This window comes from Podarcis melisellensis (genome assembly GCF_964234715.1).
Source record: "Podarcis melisellensis genome assembly, chromosome: 9".
In the NCBI taxonomy this organism is placed as follows: Eukaryota; Metazoa; Chordata; class Lepidosauria; order Squamata; family Lacertidae; genus Podarcis; species Podarcis melisellensis.
The window spans coordinates 50,668,253-50,691,735 of record NC_138541.1 but is presented as its reverse complement, the minus strand read 5'-3'; the positions used below and the strand labels follow the sequence as shown (position 1 = coordinate 50,691,735).

General features: G+C 41.5%; 1 protein-coding gene across 17 annotated transcripts in view; it reads left to right on the top strand.

Annotated features, from left to right (window-relative positions):
• Nucleotides 1–23,483, top strand: part of SORBS2 (sorbin and SH3 domain containing 2) — a gene marked incomplete at its 3' end in the record, with an annotated part of 183,422 nt that overhangs the window by 73,781 nt on the left and 86,158 nt on the right. For 2 of the 17 annotated variants that reach the window (XM_081926498.1, XM_081926491.1), the window contains exon 1: nucleotides 2,192–2,287. The exons of 10 other annotated variants lie outside the window; for them this stretch is intronic. Of the gene's footprint in view, nucleotides 1–2,191; nucleotides 2,288–6,338; nucleotides 6,598–23,483 lie in introns of those variants that run through there. 5 more of the 17 variants (XR_014172053.1, XR_014172054.1, XM_081926497.1 and 2 more) reach the window with 4 other exon arrangements.

Genomic DNA, 23,483 nt, shown 5'->3' with positions numbered 1-23,483 from the left:
AGCGCAAAGGAAAGGGCTTTAGCTCTATTTACTACATATGCCAGATGGACCTTCCAGCCCATGTTGTGTTGGAGAAGGACTCCCAAGTATTGAAATTTAAAGACTTGGTCGATGGCTTTTCCGTCTATTCTCCAATTATAGGTTTTTCGACTCTTGGTGAAAATTAAAACTTTGGACTTGGCATGATTAATTGTAAGAAAATTTGATTTGCAGTAAGCATCAAAAATTTTCAGTGCCCTCCTAAGGCCTACTCTTGAGAAAGATAGGATCACTGCGTCGTCTGCGTAGAGTAGAAGGGGGCAACGATATTGGGCAAGGCGAGGGGCATGGATCGTTTCTTGAGAATCTATCAGAGGCGCCCTCATATCACTTATAAATAAATTAAAAAGGGTCGGAGCAAGGATACATCCTTGACGGACACCTCTATTGATGGTTACTGAATTTGAGAGGTCACCGGCCGGAGTGATTCTCACCCTTGCGGCTGATCCGTCATGCAATTTAGTTATTAGCCACAAAAGTCTTTTGTCTATTCCCCATCGTGCTAATTTTCCCCAAAGTAATCCCCTGGGGATGCTGTCAAAAGCGGCCTTTAAATCAATAAAGGCTGCACAAAGTTGGCCTCTATTTGGGGCGGAATATTTCCGGGCAAGGTGGTATAAAACTAAGACATGCTCAACCGCTGACTGATTGGGTCTAAAACCAGCCTGTTCAGGCCCAATCAGGTTGTTCTCTTCGGCCCACTTAGTAAGCTTAGTTAACAAGAACCGTGCATATATTTTCCCAATTATTGACAATAAGCTGATATTCCTGTAATTTCCCGGGTCATCTGTTGAGCCCTTTTTATGGATTGGAATAATAATCGCATCCTTCCATATTCTTGGAACCTTCCCACTGTTGTTTACGGCATCAAAAGTAACGGCCAGGATTTTCGCCCACCAGTGTGCATGAAGTTTTATAGCTTCCGCCGGGACTAGGTCAGGACCGGGGGCTTTTCCAACTTTGAGATTGGAAATGAGTCCGTGGATTTCTTCCGGGTCAGTGGGTGGCCAAAGAGGGAGCTGCTCATAGAATCCATCGATTGTATTAATATTAAGGTCTGGTAAGGCAAAATAGTTCCTTAGAAATGATTCCCAAACTGGGGCAGGGATAACGGTTGAACTGGGTCCTTGGTATAGAGGAATGTGATTGTTCTCATCTTGAAGACTTATAAAGCCCTTTTGCCTCAAATTTGCTTTATTGAATCCTTGCGGCACCCCTAGTAATGATCGTTCTATCACAGTTCTTCACAACTTGTGACCTGCGAAACTGAACTCAGCCCTCCATCCTTTGTATTTCTAACCTGGAATACCCTTGGTTTCAGTGTCTCTGGCCAGCACCAAAAAACAGGAGATTTCTCAAGCTCTATTGTGGACTACGTTAGGGTTGCCATATTTCAAGCAGTGAAAATCCGAACAGAAAGGTTGTTGCACTTCTTTTGCCTGAAGTTGATGAGCTTTTTTCGGAGCAAGACCACACCGGGCACTGCTGATGAATGCGGTATTCCAAATATGTCCAGAAGTATGGTAATCCTAGACTACGATAAAGGATTTGGCTTAGTGGACCAGTCATAAGTGGTGCTAGAAGTTGTGGGGAAGAACAAGACAATGAAGAGGGTGTGATACAATGACTACTGCAATTGACACAAGATTGTGTTGCAATTGTTTAAAACCTTTTTTGGAAAGAAACTACTTTTGCCATTTTTATGGACATTTATTGTTTATTTACAGATAGTTGCCTTGGTGATATTGTGATGATTGCAAAAGCTCTAGGGGCAGCCATTGTACCAAATGCACTGTTTTGAGAATCATAGAATTGTAGAGCTGGAAGGGACCATGAGGGTCATCAGGATTCTGGCAAGACTGTCACCAGTTCCCTTTGTGCCATCTATATTCTCTAGTAGTTCAGTACAGTAGTAGACTTCTGTCACCATCCATCTTAATGACATAAAACTGGCAAACTGGTGATTTTCTGAGCTAGCAGATTTGAACAAGACTTTTGCAAGGCTGACTACATATTTCCATTAGCATTCCAAAACAGCTAAATTTGCAAAGTTTGTGTGCCATTTTAGATTTCTGTTGCCACAGCTGTCAAATGAGGTTTCATGTCAAATGTATCCCTGATTGTTCCCTATTTTCTTGCACCTTAGGGTTTTTTTTAGAAGTCTTGATTCAACTCATAAACATCTATCTGTATCATCAGCAAACCTACATCAGCAACAAAGGGTCATTTGGAAGCTCATAGCATCCAGGTACCAATGTATCAGTTTAACAAATGTCGTTCAGTTAACTCGCCAATTAAGTTGTCCCCAAACCTAACACTCAGCTCCCCCTCCACAAACTGACTATCCATTTTATGTAAACAGCTATTTAAGCTTTGCCACATGGTCTGCATGGGGCTACAATGTCAGGCGAGACCAGCAGTTTGTTGGTTCACAAGATATGAGGTTTTTAGGTGTCAATTTAGCTGGGAAAACATCTCTTAAGATCCCTGACAGAAAAAAATATAGTGGCTGAAGACTGGAAATAAGTATTTAACTTGTGTTTGGTCCACAGAAAACAGATATTTGGAAAATTAACTTTAAAATTATATGTTAATTTTTCTTTTCATCAAAAGATTTACGCACACTATTAACCATATTATGGCTCCAGAAAGCCCCTTCCTTTTTTGGCATATGTTTGGTTGTCCTGGGTGCTTAAAGCTGAATGATGGTCACAATTTGACATAATGTGCTTAGTGTCTCATATGATCTGTGGAGACCTACCTTCTTCCTGGATTAAAATTCCACCCTTGAGACAGGATTACTGGAAACCTTGAAGCTTAAAGTTCACAGGGAAGCAGGCAGAGACCAGCTTACAGCACCTTGAACAGCTACAAGAGAAGTTGTATTGGCAGGGAGTGAGAGCTACCTGAAGTCTTATGTAGGATGCCCAGGCTTGAAGCATGGTAGGCTCCACAATATAACATGTTAAAGGACTCTTATTTTGATTAGTGATGATGACTGAACTGTTTGGAGGACCTTGAATGAAGCCCCAACAGTTCTCCCCTTACCACCACCAAGGAAGTGTCCTGAAACTTAGCCTCATTCAAGGCTTCCGCCAAGCATTGGGATCATTGCACAGTGTAAATAGTTAGAACATAGTTAGAATAGTTAGAGAGCCAGTGTGGTGTAGTGGTTAAGAACGGTAGACTCGTAATTTGGTGAACCGAGTTCGCGTCTCAGCTCCTCCACATGCAGCTGCTGGGTGACCTTGGGCTAGTCACACTTCTCTGAAGTCTCTCAGCCCCACTCACCTCACAGAGTGTTTGTTGTGGGGGAGGAAGGGAAAGGAGAATGTTAGCCGCTTTGAGACTCCTTCGGGTAGTGATAAAGTGGGATATCAAATCCAAACTCTAAATGAAGGGCTGGTGAAACAGGGGGAATGAGTTTCCAATGCTGGGTAGAAGGCCCGAGAAAAAAATTATACAGAAACTAGGGGCAGTAGTGATTTATGCTGCGGGCAACATTGTTTAGCATAGAAAAATAGGTGGCATGCTGGAAGGCCAAGTGAGAACAGATCCAATAATTCAGGTGGCCAAAGGAAGCAGGACAGAATTGACGTTGGGCTGAAAAGTAGGAAATGGATGAGGAAAGAGATTGAGGAAGCAAGAGAGAGTGGCTAGGAAGAGAGTATCAAAATCCCATAAAGACAGGATGGGGAGTGTGTGCTTGTCAGTGTGTAGGCAGGCAAGGGGAGCCCTTAAGGGCTTTTAGCCAGAGAGGCCAAACAGGCAATGGAGATTGCAGATGAATTTCATATATTGATTGAACTTGCTAAGCAAATGTTTGCTGCAGATCTCTAGGAATGCATTATTTCAGCAGGGTGAGGGACAAAATCTTTATTGTTCAAGGTCAGCTGGAACCAAATCCTTTGTCTGTTGAGGAATAAGCTGATTTTGCTAGCTATTGGTGCTTGACCCAAATAGATGTTTTTCCCCAGAACAGAGGCTGTTCTGGAAGAGATGTTTTTCCCCAGAACAGTTATGACCAAAATGAAGGCTTACCAAGCTACTTTAATAAACTCCTGTTAGGAAATTGGAAGATGGCCAAAACTACACCCTAGAATAATCAGAACATTCATCTTGAGCTGAAGCTTAACATGATCTGCTAAGGTCTTTTTTAAAGGAAGTTATTTAAATGTATGGATATGATGAATTCTGAAGGAATTACGGTACTTTAAAATCAAAAGTGAGTTTAGCAGTTTTCCTGTACCCTAACCACTCTTTCCAAAATAAATATTCTTGCTAAAGCTGGCTATCCTCTGGTTTAATAACACGCGCTATTATTTATTCATTAAACAAGGAAAATGCAGTCAGAGCTGCTATGCAAAAACACAGAAATAAGATGGTTCCTTGTTCTGAGGAATGCAGAATCTAAGAGAGTTTAGACTACATACTGTGGCCACGTGCCATTTGCTCTTCTGCAAAATAGCCAGCATACACAATTTAGACTATTTAGACATTATGCTAATAAACTGAAAAAGCTATCCCCTGCCTTTAAGCCTGAGTAGTCTCAGTAATAAATTGGGAACCATAGCAATTCACATGATACATTTCATGGCTGTATGTTTGTGCTACGAGGAAAATTGGTGAATATGATTGTGTGATTGCAAGAATATTTGCACTCAGTTTTAGTTGTTGCCCCACAAAATAATGTAATGGATGTCTTGCCCCTGTAGGAGGCAAGAAAGATAAAGAAGGAATGATTTCTTGATTAAGTTTCAGTGAGGCAGAAAAGCAGTAAGTTCTGGACATAAGTTCTGCACGCACACCATTTGAATGGCAATGCCCATGAACTTTGGGGGACGGTCCCCTCAAATATTTTATTGGGGGGGTGAAGATCCCTTGGCTCCTATGAATTGGCTCCTATGCTCAGCAGCTGGTATGCAGATTCACACTGCCTCTGGCACTAGTAAGCAATGAATAGTAGGTATCAATAGCCCTGCCCTCTCCAAATTTTCCTAATTCCCTTTTTAGGCTATACGAGTGGTAATGAGTTCCGTAGTATGAGCACATGAAGCATAGAACATTTATTCTTGCTTTTTCAATCTGCACCATTGAGTGGATGATTCAGTGGAACTTTGGCTAATGAATGGTTGTTGGTGTGTGTGTGTGTGGAACTGGAGCAATAAAATCTCTTGACCATGTTCTCCTGTACTGTAACCTGTACAGTGAGTACAGAAAACAGTTGATTATCTTTCTAAGAATTCTCTTGGGAAGATCACCTGACGATTCTGAATGGCACTGCTTCACAAATGCTTCCTTCGACATTAGTTGAGGGGGTTGCAGAAAAAACAAAAACTGACTTCAGTGCAGATCAGGATAAAATTTCTATAGGCTTGAGGGACAGAGAGAGAGAGAGAGAGAGAGAGAGAGAGAGAGAGAGAGAGAGAGAGAGAAAGAGAGAGAGAAGGACGAAATGTGTGTTTATATCTATCTGATTTTAATTGCTTTAATGACCTGTATGCTTTATTTCTGTACCTGCTTTCATTCATAGTAGGAGCACAGGACTGTCAGGTTTGGAATGGGTGCAAGGCAGCAGTGGCGTAGCGTGGGTTGTCAGCACCCGGGGCAAGGCAAGTAATTTGCGCCCCCTAACCCGTGGATTTGCGCCCCCTAACCCTAACCCCCAGATGTTGCGCCCGGTGCGGCCGGCCCCCCCCTGCACCCCCCACGCTACGCCACTGCAAGGCAGCAGGGCCAGTCAAAGAGCTGATAGCCTTATTTTTTTCAAAATGTGACAAGGGTGGAATGGGTACTTTTAGTTTCTTTCCTGCAAGTACCCAGCACACAAAGGTAATTATGGATTACAGTTTGATAGTCAATTAGAGTTCAAAGGTGCAGCAAGGGTTGTTAGCCAAAACTCTCAGGGCAACAACATTTCCAACCCCCCAAAGACAATTCCATAGTTTTGGCAACATTCCATTGTTACTTTTGGAAAATGCTTTTTGACATTCATTCTTAGCATGTAGCAAACCATTTTCACCTTATTTCATAGCCACATATCTCTGCATTTATATCTCTGGGAATGAGATGAAGGATGGTGGCACTTAACCTGTTCAAAAATCCTGCATCCTGTGGAAGCTGGAAACAATGGAAAGCTTCTTGCTACACCCAGGGTGGTTTCCTGTAGTCACACTTGAGACACAAAACGTAAAATCTCCCCTTGCAAAGAGGCTAGCAGCCAGACATCTGAAAGCATCACAAGTTGAAATATTAAAGGGAGATGCATCTTGTGTGTGAGTCATCCAAACAAAACAGTGTGAAACCAAATAGTTACTAAACATACTGAGCCAAGAGGCAACTGACTGCTGCTGTGGATCAATATAGTTCAGTTTGTGTTGCCTCTACTGCTACATTCGTCAAAGTGAAAGCAAACGCTTCCGTGGAGTTTTTCAGTACTTTGATTCTGGAACATAGACGGAAAATGATGTGGTGCCGTCTTTGCAAGAGTTTGGCAGTGATGATTTATATGGACACGGTGGCTTTTCTATGATAACCTGTGCACCTAGATTGTTATGGGTGAGTACTGCATAGCGATGCAGCCGTGACTTGTTTATGTTTTGTGCTTCCTTCGTTTTACTACTCTTTCCCCCATACCTGCCTTTTTAAAAAGGGTCTGTTCAGGTTTATAATTTTCTTTCTCTGTTTCATATGAAGATCTGTAATGTTGATTACTTGAGTAGCATAGTCAAATATATGCAGATGTAAATCCACAATTATTTAGAACTATAGTTCATATTCCTCAATCTTCATTTAGATGTGATTAAAGGAGATTCATGTTTATTTTTGAATACAGTACTGCAAAATAGGGCAGGCAAAGATTCTGGTAGGAACACCACCATAGGATTTTTGCAGTTCTGAAGGCTGGTGATGGAATTATCAAAATATAATGGTCAGTCTGTTTTTTCAGGTGGCTATATGTATCGCCACATTGAGTGCCTGGAATATAATAAAACACAGTTGTCCTGAAATGGAGAGTGCAGTCCCCCTCCCCGCAAAAAGCAGGATTTATTGCATCTTTATGAATGCAGTCTTTGCTGTACAGTTGTATTTTAAAGCTGTGTGGACTGAAGTCTTTAGTTTCTCACAATTAGAACACATTAAAGATATGCAGTTCAAAATTCACTATGTATCACTGGCTTGCTTTTTACCAAAATAATTTGTTGTGGCATAACTGGGAAAAGGCCATAGCAGTGGGTATTCAGCTGAATCCAAATCCTATGCATAAGTAGCAAGCCCCACTGATTCCAATGAAGTTTACTCCAAAGTAAGTGTGCATAGGATTGCAGCTTCAATGGCTTATCCAAATGATAATTCCAAATTTATACAACAGACTTCCACCACCCTGTAAGCTACAGCATCATAATATTAAGCAGTTCTTGGGAAATGCTGCCATTTTCACCAGTGCTACAGAAAGTAGCATATATCACTCTGACATACTTAAGGAAATACTGGTCTTTGACAGTTGTTGTTGGTTGATATGTTTGAGAGCGCCAGACATACACTTCATAAACAGAGCATTCTGATCACCCCATAAATCATTAAATCTGCTCCCCAGAAAAGGAATGAAGAAGCATGCCAGTCTTTCATTAACTGCCCCTGCTGCACAAATCAAAATGGTACATTTATTGGGCTGACGAGATCAAAGAATTGCTTCTGAGCCAATGAATAGCAAGTCCTCCATATCTTAGTACTTAACTTGATTAATCAAGCAAAGTTCTCGTATTCCACCAGCCTTCAGACTGTAATACAAATGTCCTGCCTCAGCCTTCTCTGGGTACAAAGATATAACTTCTACACAATCACAGCTGTTCTGTCGCCTCCCGTCTGCCACCCTGTAATGTAATAGTATAATCTCCTCACCCCCTTCATTTTAATGCTGACAGGCCATTACAGTTCGTGATTTACCCAAGCATATTAACCATAACCATGTTATGCTGTGGGTGCCTGCATATGATTTATTATCAGATAGTAGTCATTTCTATTTACATAGTCACTTAAGTTTTTTGAATTACTACCTGCGGAGAACCGGGCCCTCTTCCCTTTATACCCACCTTTCTGAGCTATAAGGAAAAAAGATCTCTACTGTTTAGAGGGGGAAATGCTTATATCACAGGAAGGGATATTTGATCACTTGCAAAAAATGTCCTGATGACCTACAGATCCTTGAAGAATATCAAAGGAAGGCTGTGTCTTTCATGGCATTTAGCCATGTACAGAGGTAAGGAAGTATACTTAAGTTCTACTGATTTCAGTGGGGTTTTAAGCATATTAACTGTATTCTGGTTTGTATCCATTGAGCAAAATCCAAAGCTCTGTCAGCTTAGTTGCTCTCACAGAGCATTGCATCCTTATTTCCCAATTCTTGTAAACAACTTTCGCATATTTTGCCCTAGCAGTGCCTTTTTCACGGGATTGTTTTCATGTAATCTAAACAAAGGCTATATCACGCATCTGGGAAAATCCAGAATGCATCAATAGGTTTTGTAATTTCAGAATGGATTGAGGTTGTGCAGGTGTCACTGACATTTTAAGGGTATTAGATCCATGGCTCTGTCAGTGCGTGGTGTAACACTTTACAGGGCAAGAAGTGCAAGTAGGTAGATACGTCTTTTGTAATGTGACATTATTTTGTGACCTGGTTTCTGACAGAGATCAATAAACACAACACAGACACAAAACTCCAATACATATACATTAGTTCTATATTGTACTCACAAATATGAGCATATACTATTATTAAAACAGGAAAAAACTCCAACACCAAACGCTTTCCTCAAGAAATTAAAAACTACCTGCATATGAACTTGAAAAAGATATCGTATTGACATGGTTGATTACTGATATTCCAGTGTTAATGACTATTTTATGGTTTACTGTAATAAACACATAAGTTGTATTTTTCAGGATAAGTCTGCATGCACACACACACACACAGAGAGAGAGAGAGAGAGAGAGAGGGAGGGAGGGAGGGAAACCTTTAGCAGGGAAAGTCCCGATTGGTGACTTCATAGTGCTAACTGGTTCCTGCTTTCCCCATAATTAGTTTAGAAGAAGAAGAAATGCTATGTATTTCACATCTAGTTTGACTGTCAGATGCTCAGTATGGTTTTGCCTGTGACTGCATACAAAGTAATGTCTTTCTTCTTCTCTGGCAATCACTTGTAGCCTAGTAAGATTGTCTTCCATAAACACGGTTTTAGCAATGAGTCCGTGACTGTGGAGGCCAATTCTGGATCCACACATCCTTCCACAGTGGGGAGGAACGTTGGTTTCTGGGCAGGAGTTGATCATGGTGTGGATTTGCCAAGTGTGCCTTCCTCTTAGCATGTTTCTCCCATGCGTCCTGAGTTCGAGTGTCTTAAAAGTCCATGACACCTTTGGTAAAGGCTGTTCTCCAACTGGAGCGCTCGCAGGCCAGTGTTTCCCAGTTGTCAGTGTTTATACTACATTTTTTTAGATTTGCCTTGAGACAGTCTTTAAACCTCTTTTATTGACCACCAGCATTACGCTTTCCTTTTTTAAGTTCGGAATAGAGTAGTTGCTTTGGAAGACGATCATCAGGCATCCGCACAACATGACCAGTCCAATGAAGTTGATGTTGAAGAATCATAGCTTCAACACTGGTGATCTTTGTATGTGTAGCACAAAAAATGTAGGGTTGTGTTTTTTCTCAGTCCAGAATCATTCACACTCATCCTCAACATGCTGATTCCAGATCCTGCCATGCCAAAGGGTAGCTATGGTTACTTGCTGCACATTTGAAAACCCACCACTTGGATGAAGAAGGAAGTGGTGATTGCAATATTGGTAAATGCTTACCCACAACTTCGTTGGGCAGGTGTGGAGACCCACAGACAGACCATTACTGTGACTGCCCATTGCCAGGGCTCTGTCTGCTCCCAGCCATACCTGTGCTCCTTGTTTTTGGCTTGCCCCTCCCTGTGTTTCCAGCTGCTGGCTGGCCCCATCAGCAACTTGCCTTCCAACCCATCTTACCACACCAGGCTTGACTGTGTAGCCGCCTCCTGCCCAAGCCAGCCCCTCTTCCATACAGGTGCAGCCCAAGTGTCAACTCTGTTTGTTACTATGTCATTAGATGCAGGGTAAAAAAGAATCAATCTGCAATGCAACAAGCTTTTGTTTTGGGAATGAACCACTTTCTCCAGAAGTGCTTTTTGGGTGCAATAAAATATGCAGCAGAACTAGATTATATGTGGACTGTGTAGAAAAAACAAACACTCAGTCTCAATTGTTTCTAGAATAAAACACTGTGTGTACACAGCCTAAGAGACGGGGATTAAATACAACAGTTTTCTTAATTAGTGAAGATGCTTTCCTGAATGGACTATTTATCTGCAGGATGGAGTCTGAGACTGGTGCTTTTTAAGGGTGTATATGAGAAAACAGCCTTTTCCCGGCTGATGAAGGAAACATGCAGTTTTTGAGATGATTAGACAGAGAAGAGAGAGAGCTGTACATTGGTCCAAGCTGAAGGCTCTTTTGGATACAGTTGCTGTTTGGGGATCTAGTGTAGGACTTGTGGCTGTGCTGTGTGATGAGGGACTTTGTATACCTCAGCTATGGTCCTCCTGTATATATTTGTGAATAAAACATAACAAAAGTAATAAAAGACACTGTAAGTCTCTATTGCATGTGTTCTCTTATCCTTTGGTGGCTGAATGCCGTAGCACTGCCCACAGACTTCCCCTTATTGAGGAAGTAGAGAGCATTAAGAATAGACAAGCGTTTCCTCTTGCGTGTCTGACTGCATTCTTTCCCTGTTCTGATTCAGCCAAATATTTCATCTATACTGCTTAACTCTGCATTTCTATAGGGACCCCAACTTCTTGTGGGCATTTTCAGTTTCAGATTGCTCTCTGTTCTTTTAAATAACATGCCATTGAATAAGCAGTTATCAAAATCTCTGGAGGTTGTGGTTCAGTTCTTCTTGCTGATTGGATTGCTGTTTTCATCTTGGACAGCTCCTTCTTGTCCTTTCCCCTTATTTTCCCTCAGAAGATTCCCCCTCTCTGTGTTTTTTCCTTTAATGCTAATGGTGCTTTGAGCTTCTTCTGCCACAGTAGCACCAACATAGAAAGTGGAACAGGGAGTATATAAAAATGGGCCTTCCTAAATGGCTTTTGCCCTGTATACCTGAAAGAGAGTCTCCACCCCCATCATTCAGCCTGGACACTGAGATCTAGCTCTGAGGGCCTTCTGGCAGTTCCCTCATCACAAGAAGTGAGGTTACAGGGAACCAAGGTCTTCTTGGTAGTGGTGCCCTCCCTCTGGAACACCCTTCTGTCAAGAAAATAAACAACTACCTGACTTTTAGAAGACATCTGAAGAAAGCCCTGTATAGGGTCGTTTTACTGTGTTTGATGTTTTAATTTGCTGTAAGCCACCCAGAGTGGCTGGGGCAGCTCAGTGAGATGGGTAGCATATAAATTATATTATGATGATGATGTGGGAGTTTGGAAAATGTGCATAAGAGGCAACGTGAGAGAAGTGTATAACGTTATGCATTTTGTGGAGAAAGTGGTTAGAGAAATCTTTTTCTTCCTCTCTTATAACCTTAGAACTTGTGGGCGTCCAGTGATGCTGAATGTTGGCAGATTCAAGGCTGACCAAAGAAAATGCTTGTTCACACAGCGCATAGTTAAACTCTGGAATTTGCTTCCAGAAGAGGCCGTGATGGCTACCAACTTGGATAGCTTTAAAAAGACGAATAGACAAATTCATAGAGGATGTGCATGCACACGAAAGCTCATACCAAGAACTAACTTAGTTGGTCTTTAAGGTGCTACTGGAAGGAATTTTTTTTGTTTTGACTATGGCAGACCAACACGGCTACCTATCTGTACCTGATGGCTATGTTCTACCTCCCCAGTAGGAGGTGATAATACTTCTAAATACTAGTTGCTGGAAGCCTCAGGTGGGGAGAGTGTTGTTGTGCTGAGGTCTTGCTCGCAGGCTTCCCATTTGCATCTGGTTGGCCACTGTGAGAAAAGGATACTGCACTAGATGGGTCACTGGCCTGGTCCAGAAGGCTGTTCTTAGGTTCTTACTACACTTGTTGGTGTGATACTACGCTCATGTTCTGTGATTTTCCAAAGTGCAGTAACCAGCGTGGGGATCGGCACAGTCACCACTGTAGGTCTTTCAGGTATCGACTCAACGCTCAATGCTCAATGCTCAACGCTCACCAAGGCCTTCATCTGGAAGTGTCCTTAGATTATGAGTGTCCACCATGCTTTATGAATATCTGCCCCACTTTTATTGACCGCTGCTTTTAATGAGGTGTTAGCTATGATGTCACATTTTTCTGCCTTGTGATAAATTCTGAAGCAATGTTGCCACTTGCAGGATCTATTAGGTGCCTCGGTTCTCTGCTTTTAGTATTCTTTTTTGTCTCTCAGCAGTTTTCCAGTGCATTAATTCACAGTTAGGCTCCACTGGTTTACAGGATTCTGTTTGGAGATTGGGCTGTCACACTCTGCAGAGAATCAATTTATTTTTCAAATCCATGTACTTAAGACGCAGATTAAGCTATTAAGAAGCATGAGAAGATCATTTAGCAAAATACCTTTTCTTGACAATATTGCCTCAAACAGAAGAAACCCTCACTCTAATTATGCTAAGGATCACAAATAGCATGGTCCTTGAAATGGAAGAGCATTTCTATTTTGGCTAATCATTCAATGCCAATATATGTACTGCTTTTGAAAGAGTGCAGCTAGAGGAGCATAGATGGAGAGATGAGCCCACTGCAGATCTACATCCATACTTTTGGGGCCACACACCTGTTGGAAGTGCAACAGCAGTGATCATTCAGTTTGTCACTTAAGAGTTAATTCTGTCCATGTTAAAGGCAGCTAACCAAGAGGGTGTGGTAGTGCTGCTGGGGCTGGCTGGGGCTGCCAACTTGGCCCCACAACCATGGGTGCCCAGGACTGTGGGTGCTATGCAGTGTGCATGGCCCTGGCACTGAAATTTGTGGGTGCCCGACCCCTTCATGGGGAATTTTGTGGGTGCTCGGGCACCCAGGGCCCCAGGAAGTTGGCACCTATGGTGCTGGCAGTGCTTACCAGCCAGGCAGACTGCTGTGATGTTTACTTGTTGTGCTGTTCTGAGGGAGTTTTTGCTCTGTCTGTTTGGTTGAATGTCTCTGCTGAAGTAAGGAAGACAAAGGCTCTGTGTTCCTTTCCCCTCAAATTATACACTCCTTTTGTTCAATAATGTCATCAAAAAGCAGCACTCAAGAATAGGGATGGCAGAGAAACAAAATAAAAAACTAATCCATCATTAGTTTCTACACTGCCCAAATTAGGTGGTCAATCTTTTTACGAACATTCATGGTTTTCTTCCACACCAAATAATTTGTGAAAATAATTGTCAAAAACAACTTACATGGTTTTCGAAACTTAGTCCTACTTAATTTTCATTTGTCACACCTTACCATAACCTTTCACCGTTGTTGTTTTTCTTTCTTTCATTGCATCTGATTTGACGTGCTGAAATGTATATTCCTTCCTTGTCACTGAGGTGCTGATGGGAACCATTATCCAACCCATTCAACCACTGTTATGTTTCTTAAGCTGTCACCGCTTGATATCCCTCTCATTTTATCTCTGTAGCTCTACTGCATGCAGTGGGCAGGGGTGAGAGAGGCTGCCCAATGAGCTTTTCCATCCTCCTGCGCTATAAGACTTTGGTAGCAGGGCTAGGCCAAGTTTTCTTTGACCTCAGAAGACTTTTGGTTTCCTGCCCATCACCTCCAGGGTGGGGATCGGGTGGGGGAATGGGCAGTGAGATTCACTGCAATCCTTTCAATGAAATGGGTCACTCATTGGCTTCACTCTCAATGTTGTCTAGAGGTCCATTGCTTCAGGCAGTGCAATGCTGAGGTTAAGAACAGCACCACTAAACAAACAAACAAACCCCACTGTGCTGTGGTGACAGAAGAAAAGGGAAAGAGGAGAGATTCAAGAATAGCCATGTAGCACAATGTGGGCTTTCTTGGTTGGCCAAATAGCTGAGCTATAGCAGTGTACAGAGAGTGTACAGTGGTACCCCGGGTTAAGAACTTAATTCATTCTGGAGGTCTGTTCTTAACCTGAAACTGTTCTTAATCTGAAGCACCACTTTAGCTAACGGGGCCTCCTGCTGCCGCTGCACCGCCAGAGCACGATTTCTGTTCTCATCCTGAAGCAAAGTTCTTAACCCGAGGTACTATTTCTGGGTTAGTGGAGTCTGTAACCTGAAGCATATGTAACCTGAAGCGTATGTAACCTGAGGTACCACTGTATATGTGAGTGGCAAGATACACATACATACTCTCCAACATTTATCCGATGAAAATAGGGACATTCCATTGCATAACAATAATTTTACTATTTATACCCCACCCATCTAACTGGCTTGCCCCAGCCATTCTGGGCAGCTTCCAACATATATAAAAACACAATAAAACATTAAACATTAAAAAAAATCCCTACATAGGATTGGCTTCTGATGGCTCAGGGATAGGATAACTCCATACCCTCCAACCTTTCTCTAATGAAAATAGGGACATCCCAAGGAAAAGTGGGACATTCCAGGATCAAATTAGAAACCAGGATGGCTTCTCTAAATCATGGACGTCCTTGGAAAATAGAGACACTTGGAGGGTCTGCACATATGAGGGAAGAAAAAATGGTCAGGGCAGAAGTATTTACAGACTTCAGAGACCATGGAAATTGTCTGTAAGCCCAGCAGAAGGCTGTTCTGTAGCCACTTTTGGCAAGCCCACAGCAAGCGTGTGACAAGATTCAGTGGAGCAAACATGTCCAAGTGCCTATTCTGGGATGTAATGATTAAGTACTCTTATATTGAGCCAACCCTACCCCATGAAAATACCTTTAGAGACAAATACAGTGGTACCTCAGGTTAAGTACTTAATTCGTTCCGGAGGTCCGTTCTTTACCTGAAACTGTTCCTAACCTGAAGCACTACTTTAGCTAATGGGGCTCCTGCTGCCACCGCACCGCTAGAGCCCGATTTCTGTTCTCATCCTGAAGCAAAGTTCTTAACCTGAAGCACTATTTCTGGGTTAGTGGAGTCTGTAACCTGAAGCGTATGTAAACCGAGGTACCACTGTACAGGTGGGACTTAGAAACAGCTTTATTCAATGAGGCCCTACGTTTCATGTGTTCAAAATCATGTAACAGAACACTGATTTTTAAAATGAAAAAGTAGAGCACTGATTTGCTAGCTTCCCCCAAAGTACCAGCATGGCCTTGGAGAAGAATTAACAAACTCTTGGGCAAGTGATCACTTAGAGGGCATAAAAAAGTGCAGAAAGCAGGATGTACATCTTTGTTGCTAGAATTCATGTTCTAAAGGTGTCAAGATGTCTTCATTTGCAAATTGATGTAGCGCACTGTAGTTCATATAATATTAATCTCACTGTATGCAATATTTAACAGAGAAATGCTTAAAGGCCCCTTCAAAAGTTGGCTATTCTAGCATACTTGAATTTAATCCGATTTAGTTTTCTCAAGGCTAATTGGAATATTGATTGGGCATTGCATCTTGCCTTTAAGTAACTGAGAACCTTTAAAACAATCTATTTTGGTATATGTAATTGTTTTCTATGATTTACTATAATTTATATATTCCAAAAGTGGTGAACCTTTATATTCTCTGAAGAACTAAACTGGAGTTTTCAGTGTGTGAATGCAGTTTCTTTGTGAGGAAGGCGTTCTATTTTCAGTTTATTGGGTGCGTACAAATGTCATGGTAGACCATGGCTTATTGTGATGGGGCTGAACTTAACCTCACATGCTGCCCACCCCTTCAGGCTTTTTCTTCCAGTTTTCTATTACTCCTGGCTAGCGGTGTCACCCAAACTTCACAAGCCATAGTTTATGAAACTGGCTTGTTTTTGTTAACCGTAGTTAAAATTTACAACAGTTTAGGGTTCAGACAACATGCTGAACTGCAATTAATCTAAAACAGAAGCAGAGGCTTCAGGTATCCTCCTTTGAGCTGCAGCAAAGGAGAAAAGAGAGAACAACTTCAAAGGCGACTGATTCCCTATACTTCATTGTAGGGAGAAAAACATGAAAACCTCTTGGAGGTTTACTACAAAGGAGAATGAGATCGTTTTTGTGAACTGTATGCTGATCCAGAAAGGTACTGAAGAGACATTTCAGGAAGCTGAAATAAACTCTTCATGAGTGGGTAGCAAGGACAAAACAAAAAGTGGGGGGAAGGCAGAAAAGTAGCAGGAGTTGTGTGGGGCTGGACAATAATTACTGAACAGTCAGAAGAAAGACATAGGACATTTACCAATCAGTAGGTTTCAGTTTTCATTTTAATGACTATATTGAAAATGGTTCTGAATTGCCTTCTGTTTCAAAACCAATAGGGAGAACATGTCACCTGCTTGATTAGTTGCTTGAGGCTGATCTTTATATAAAAGAGAGAACATTTTTTGAAGGCCAGTCAGAGGTAATTATAAACTGGTAGCTTGGTCTTGCCACCACAATAGGCTGCCAGTGTCAAAGTGACATGGTTGCAAATTTTGTTCAGTTACTACAGAAATGAGTAAAAGCAAGCTGGCTCACTTAATACCTTTGATGGCATGCCTATCAGCTTAGCTGTGTAAGTACATGTCCATTATGATACATGCTAACCATCCAACACACTATCCTCCAGAATGGTTTTTAGGGGGACAATACCATAAAATTGCACATGTGGTTCATGTAAATGCTTTAAAACATTTTTTTAAAGGGTAAATCAAAATTTAAATTTCCAGGTGTTCATTCAGGAATGCCAACAATCTAGGGTCTGGTTTCTTTTTAGAAGAGATAGTTTTGCTTCTTTTAGTATATAAGCATAGAAAATGTATGTTTTCATTCTTTTGTGGTAGGAAACTGAATCAAATGGAAAAGCTTCAGGGTTGTTTTAACTGCATATAAATAATTCCACATACCTCTTGCGTAGAGCCTTCCCATAGAATTTTTAGTATGGCAGTTGTGCAATTGTTACATGTACAAGGTCCAGGTGTTTTTCCTGATTGCTAGATTTGTCTTGCAGATAACCCATTTCCCCAGCACTCGAAAGCACAACATTGTCTCACTGGGCAAATATAATTTGCTGATCATTGGTTCCTGCAAAGCGGATTTTCAGAGCCTGCAAAGCATGGGCGCAAAGGAAAATGGCTCACCTGATATCATTGTGTCCTGCCCACCTGCCAAAGAGTTTCAAATACCTGCAGTGCTGCCCAATTCCCCCCCCCCAGTTTTATGGACATTTTGTTTTCTAGTTCAATGTAGGCTGTATGAGACATCTCTCTAATTATGGAGCTCACATCTACCCCTTAGACAAACTACACTGTGATTATTCCATCATAAGAAGACAGTCTCCATTCTTGCTTCTGTTCTGGGGCAGAATTACAGTACATGCACCTAAGACAGAATCCTCCATGGCCCAAGTATGTTGCTATCAAATGGAGGGGGAATAGTTTGTTTTTATGGTTTAGAAACTAAGCCCCTTCAATGCACAGCAATTTCAAAAAGAGGCTATGAAGTACATGGATATGCTGAATATTAGTATTCATTCTGAAAATGCTGCTTAACATTTTATCAAGAGAGATGATTTCATATTGATGTGGAATTTATTTATGATTTGGTATAATCCAACAATAAGTTGCCGCAGAAATATTTTTTGAAGCAGCAATTTAGGAAGAACACATGTATTTGTAAGCAGGTTGTAACAATGTTCAAATTCCGTGGAACAGCACATATAACGCAGCTAGGCATTTGTGGGATTGTATCATTGGCTTGAATTTTTGGATGGACCCAATTGGGAAGACTGCTGGGGGGTGGGATACTTCCCCAACTTCTTAGTCCCCAGAGCCTGTGGAGCAAGGGTCCATAACAGTGTTTTTTTCCTAATTGCAACTCCCCTTTCAAATGAGTAAAGAGATTTGGGCAGCAGCAGCAAAGATGCCTACCAGTCCCAGCATACCAGCAGGAATTTGTATTATTTCTGGCAAGGAGAGGGTACTCCAGTTGTTCCAAGCACCTGTATTCAAATGTGAGCATTGCTGCAATATATCCCCATAGAATAAAATTTGCCATGACTTTCAGATGAAAAATGAACTTTCAGAATTGCAGCTTTCTCTCTCTATCTTTTTGTAACAGAGCTGGAAGCAAAGCCTGAGTTCCAGATCTACCCAACACTAATTTAAACACAGACATTGCAATAAGTAGACAACTTTGGATGAAAGATGGTCTTACAGCTATGGCGATGATATGGGGTTCTATTTCTGTTTTGCCATGGCCCTCCTGTGTGACCTTGGCAAGCCACTCCAGGTTTAGAAAAAAACAACTCTGCTACGCAAGATTGGCACCTAAATAATTGGCCTGAGATTCAGAAGTGCTAAGCATTTAACAGCCTCCATTGATTCTCTGTGGCCTTGAGTCTATTAGGAGCCATAAATAGTCAGCATCTCTTTCAAGGTAGCTGCTTGCTCATTTCAGAATCCAAAAGCAGAAGAAAGGGTGCCAGTTCCTCAAGGTTCTCTCACACCTGCAGTGGTCCATTCATGGGGAACTGGCCTTTGAAAAGGATGCTCTTCATCCATCTGTGTTCTGTTGCTCATTTCTATAAAGCAAGCTTGGCTAACCTGTGGGCCTCCAAATGTTGCTGGACTCCAACTCCCATAACCCCTTGCTGGTGGGAGCTGATGGGAGTTGTAGTCCAATAACTTCTGGATGGCCATAGTTTAGGCACTCTTGCCATTAATATATATATAAATAATGTTCAACTCTTGAAATGAAATTCTTTGTAGGTTTTTTCTGGTTTGGGTTTTTAAGAAATACATTAATACCATTAGGTCCAGTCATGACCAACTCTGGGGTTGCTGCGCTCATCTCGCTTTATTGGCCGAGGGAGCCGGTGTACAGCTTCTGGGTCATGTGGCCAGCATGACTAAGCCGCTTCTGGCAAACCAGAGCAGCACACGGAAACGCCGTTTACCTTCCCGCCGGAGCGGTACCTATTTATCTACTTGCACTTTGACATGCTTTCAAATTGCTAGGTTGGCAGGAGCAGGGACTGAGCAACGGGAGCTCACCCCGTCGCGGGGATTCGTACCGCCGACCTTCTGATCTGCAAGCCCTAGGCTCTGTGGTTTAACCCACAGCGCCACCCGCGTCCCTAAAATAGCTTTTACCTCATGGCAAATACAAGTGCTACCTTATTGCTTTGCTATGTTTAGCAGCTCTTTCCTAGATAGATTTTTCCCCCTTGAAAAACAGCAGGGCCATGAACAACTCTTAGGTCTTTTGTGCTCTCTTGCTCTGTGTGTGTTTGTGTGACTGCAATCGTATCTTTTTTTAAAAAAAGAGACCTCCCTGATGCAAACCAGTGGATTTGGTGGAAACCTTGCTATAGATTCTAGTAGACTTGCAAATGGTTCTGGGCTGGTTTTCATATCACTGAGACAGCAAAGCTATCCTAATATTAATTCCTTTCCTGCTTTATCAGAGTGCCCTCCTGCTAAAATGGGCAGAATGGGAACAAGAAAGAGTGGGCCTTCTTGGCAGTGGCCCCCTACCCTTGGAATGCTCACCCCAAGAGATGTACACCTTCTAGCCATTTGCAATCCTTCTTTCCCCCTTGCAAGACTCCCCCACCCTTTTAGTATTTTGATAGTTTAAGCTACAGTAGCGAGTATTTGGTGTTTTGAAGTACCATCTTTCTCAGCCGTTGGCTTTAATATTCCAAACAGGGATTTTGTGTTTGTTTAGTTTTCTGTTTAAGTTGGAATTTTGTCAGTGAAGTTGATTACATGTATTTTGAAAATTAGTAGCTTGTAGGGTTGTATGCTCTGTTTTAACTGTTAGTCGCCTAGAGGCATTTTGCAGTAGGTTAACATATATATTTAATTAACAGTAACAGTAATGAGCTATCATCTTTGTTATGAAGATTTTCAAATGAGTGAAGTGACAGCAGTATAAACTGTAAAAAACAAACAAACACCAAAATGTATTTTCTTTCCTGCTTATATCCAGCACCAGACAGTCACTTTGAGCATATGTTTGTTTATTTTTTCCCCACAAAGGAATAGACTGATAAATAATATCTAGATATTTAGAAGGACGCGGGTGGCGCTGTGGGTTAAAGCCTCAGCGCCTAGGGCTTGCCGATCGAAAGGTCGGTGGTTCGAATCCCCGCGGCGGGATGCGCTCCCGTTGCTCAGTCCCAGCGCCTGCCAACCTAGCAGTTCGAAAGCACCCCCAGGTGCAAGTAGATAAATAGGGACCGCTTACTGGCAGGAAGGTAAACGGCGTTTCCGTGTGCTGCGCTGGCTCACCAGATGCAGCTTTGTCACGCTGGCCACGTGACCCGGAAGTGTCCGCGGACAGCGCTGGCTCCCGGCCTATAGAGTGAGATGAGTGCACAACCCTAGAGTCTGTCAAGACTGGCCCGTACGGGCAGGGGTACCTTTACCTTTACCTAGATATTTAGAATTAGACTTAAATAAGAAAAATTACAAACATTATCCAACTATTGTTTTATAAAGGCAAGTTAGCTCATTCAAATTAAATTGAGGCTCTAATAAACATCCCAATTTAACAAAATGACATAAGAACAATTTATTAACAGGTAAATTTGAGCCAAAATTATTTTAACTAAATATATTTTACACATATAAATGTTTTTAATATTTCAAAATAATGCCCATGTGACATTAATAAAACTATTACTTACAGTTTATGACAATTTTACGAATTCCATGTGGATAATTTTGAGCCATGCAGTCTGCGCTGGAGCAATCAGTTCTAACCTCTTCACACAGTGAGTTACTCAGGTACCTAGTTCCTTCCAAGGTGAGAGGAACTGGACATACTAAACCTGACAGGACAGCTTGCTCTATAGTATTAACCCCTTCGTGCATTAATTAGACTTAAGCATGTTGGTTATATGAGACTGATTATCCTGCATCTTGCACATAGTTTGGGACATTCCTCACACCACTCTAGTTATGCAACTATTTGCTGAACCCTTCCTTGTTTGTATTTTTGAGTTAGCCACATTAGGCTAAATCACAACTGTTGTAAAGTTCATCACACATTTGAAAGTGCTGTAATATAAGCTGATAATGAGGATTGGTGGGTTTTTAACTTTCAGACAGTAGCTCTAGTTCTTCCATATAGTCATGTTGCTAAGTAGAAAGTGGGAAATAAGAGTCTGTGATTGTTTGTCATCGATTCTGACAGCCAGCTCCAGAATCTGTCTATACTGGATGCTACAAAAGGGAAATGAAGAGGTTTTCCAGATTGGTCCAGTACCAAAATATATATGACTTTTAATAATCATCAGGTATTAGAAATAGATGCAGACTGAATGTCCTTGTTTTTAGATAGCAGAACAGAGAAATACAACTGAAGCAGGTTGAGCAGGGACAGCAATTTAAAGCTCAGAATTAGAATTAATCTCTTGTTTCATGCCCATAATGATTATAGATATAGATATTGCTGCCCTACCCGTTTCATAACCTGCTGTTAAAATGCATGTTTAGAGGGAGGCATCCACTAAATGGTGTCATAAAATTGTGTTAGAGATGTAGTTTTACTTACCTAACAAAACTATTAAGTCCAGAGAAAAAAATGAAAGTGGATTTCTTAAAATGCATGCCACTGTGCACAAATGTACGCAATAGAAAAGAACGACATAATCATATAAAAAGGCAATTTATATTTCTTGTTCATTTTTGCTTCCCTTAGTAGGCAGCCATGTCATTTAGTTTGTACCAGATTAAACGAGATATAAAGGAGATACTGATCAGCACTAGAAGGAAGTATGCCTTTAAAAAACGTATCATTTTTTATACCTGTAACACACTAAGGGCTTTTACAGTGGTTTTGTTAAAGCCTCTCGCAATAACTGGCTGAGCTGTCCGAATGTCAAAGAAGGCTGGGGTATGGAAAGGTATCTGGCTGTCAGGGCCAAGCCAAGGCTGTGGGTAGCCATATCCAAATATAGGCTTGGAGGCCCTTGAGTTCAGTGACCGCCTTGAATTGGAAAGTGGCAAATATAGAGCCTGAAGTTCAGCGAACAGAACACATTGCCTTGTTGACTAGGCAGTGGCAAAAGGCCAGGATTCTGGTATGTTTATCAGGCCTGGTCAACCAAAACACAGCCATCCTTCAAGATTCACACTTCTCCAGCCAAGAAAAGTGTACAAAAAAGCATATACTATGGTGAAGTGTGTTTGCGTGTTTGTGTGTGTGTGTGTTCATGCATATATTACTCAAAATAATATACAAGAATGCATTCTATTAGGAGAGATTGCTTTGCAAAAGTATTAAAGAAGGTTTGCACAAAAATGCTAGTGGACTTTAAAAAATTCAGGAGGACTTTAAAAACAAACAAACCGCAAACTGATATGGAAATGCAGAAAACTGAACTGGGATGCTCACATTTTCTCTCTCCACATCAGGCTATGGGCCTTCATCCATCTTATCTCCACCCTACCTGCCTGAAACATGCATTTGGTTTGCCCACCTGAAAAATGGTCTGCTCTCAGGCCTGAGCATCTGCTCGTGTGAGCCTTATTTGCAAAGCCATGCATGCAAAAGTCAAATGAAAAGTGTGCTTGGAAAATTGGCAGCTTTTCCACCATTGTGGAACTCTTAATTCCCTGCAGGAACTTTCATATCTTCAAAAAGAGAGAGAGAAAGTTGCAATATCATCCTATTCAAGCTGGTTTCTGGGGACTAGGATGAAGCTGGTACTGGATGCTGTGGAGAGGATTGCACTCTCCTTTTCAACAGTTTTAACTGCTGGTGTTTTGGGCATGTATTATTATATTAATGCATGCTATTATTGTTGGGCTTTGTTTCAAATGCATAATGCCCTATGCAGAGTCTTCTAGGCAGGACAAGACAATAATCTAAACAAATTAAAGATAGAAGCAGCCTTGCATATGAATGCAATAGAGGTCAGTCAGTAGTTAGCATACACACTGTGGTAATAGCTTCTATCATCTGGGATAAAAGGCATTAATAAATGTAATAGCGCAGACAGAATTTCTCCAGAGTCATATTAATGGGAAACATTATTAATTGCCTTCAACCTCCAACTCCCATTCTGCTTCTCTCTCTTTTTTTTCTACTAACTTCTCCAGATAAATTTCCATTCTCCTGAAGACCTCTTTCAGAATGATGCCTTCTTTAATTTTTCACACATGGCTTCTAGCTCCAGACCTAATTCGGCTGGTAAATCACATTTTATTGAAGGCTTTCTATCTCAACAGATCTCTATGAATTAGTGTTCTTAACAGTATTAGCAGATTTCCTTTGTTTTAATTCATTCTGCTTTTTCAGCAACTAAATGCTGATGCA